Source organism: Ursus americanus, chromosome 18 (genome assembly GCF_024610735.1).
Source record: "Ursus americanus isolate L20-20 chromosome 18, mUrsAme1.1.p, whole genome shotgun sequence".
Classification (NCBI taxonomy): domain Eukaryota; kingdom Metazoa; phylum Chordata; class Mammalia; order Carnivora; family Ursidae; genus Ursus; species Ursus americanus.
Window position 1 is genome coordinate 23251786 of NC_142144.1, and position 1285 is coordinate 23253070.

Consider the following 1285-nt stretch of genomic DNA (forward strand, 5'->3'; position numbering starts at 1 on the left):
TGACAGAACTGTGTTCTCTTTCAATTCTGGAGGCCAGAAGTCTGAACTGAATCTTAGGGCGCTAAAAATCAAGATGTTGGCAGGGCAGATTCCTTCTGGGAACTCCGGGGGAGAGGATCCTTTCTTGCTTCTTCCAGTTTCTGGTACCTGTGGTCATTCCTTGGCCTCCGGCTGCACCTGGGTCCTGCTGCATCCTTGGTCAGATTGCTTCTCCTCTTCTGTAGCCTAATCTCTCCCCTCCCTCTGATAAAGATATTTAAGAATACGTTTAGGCCCCACCCATATAACCCAGGATAATCTCCTATCTCAGAATCTTTTAAGTGCCAAGTGCCTTTTACTCCCTAAGGTAACACAGCTGAGATAGGTCGTAGGGATTAGGACGCGGCCGTTCTTCTTTCCACCACAGGGCTGGAGGATAAAGGACAAGGCAGGGTTGGGGAGATGTGAGGGTGAGTGTGGCCCCATCACACAGGACCTTAGAAGTCAGAGTAAAGAGCTTGGACTCTTCCACGGGGTAAAGAGGTTTTGAGGAATCAGACTGTATTTGAGAAAGGTTGCACTGCTTGCAATGTAGAGAATTGAGGGGAGCAGGAGGACAGGGATGGTGACAGAGGCCGCCCAGAGGCTCCAGTGACATCACCGCATGGGGCCAAGAGCATAAAAACAGGTGACACTTAGGATTCAAGCCCAGCAAGACCTGATTCTCAAACATAAGTAGTTTATTTATGAAGAAGGATTAGTCTGGCCAATTTGAAATGCATCCAGCATCTTCTGGTTTTCAATCTTACTCTGATTTACCCAGAAGGGTGGGTGTTTATACATTGAGTGGCCTCAGCCTTAGTTTGGGAGTAGAGCCAAGGAAAGGGCAGGCTAAGAATTCCAAATTCTGAGTAATTCTCGAACTCAGCTATTCCAGGTAAAATGTAAATCTCTCCTGTGAAGATGCCTAGCTATCAACTAAGGACACTTAAGGCCACCTACTTTCTAGATAGGCACTCTGGCTTTCAGCACGAAATTGTTAATCACAAAATTCACCCATCTTCCTGACCAACCTTCCTCCCACCAAGATAGCTCTTGGTTATAGACCTTTTTTTTTTTTTTTAAGATTTTATTTATTTATTTGAGAGAGAGAGAGCATGAGCAGACTCCCCGTCTACCAGGAAGCCCGACATGGAACTGAATCCCAGGACCCCGGGATCACAACCTGAGCAAAAGGCAGACACCTAACCAGCTGAGCCACCCAGGTGTCCTGGACTTTTTTTTTTTTAAATAGATTTTTTTAATT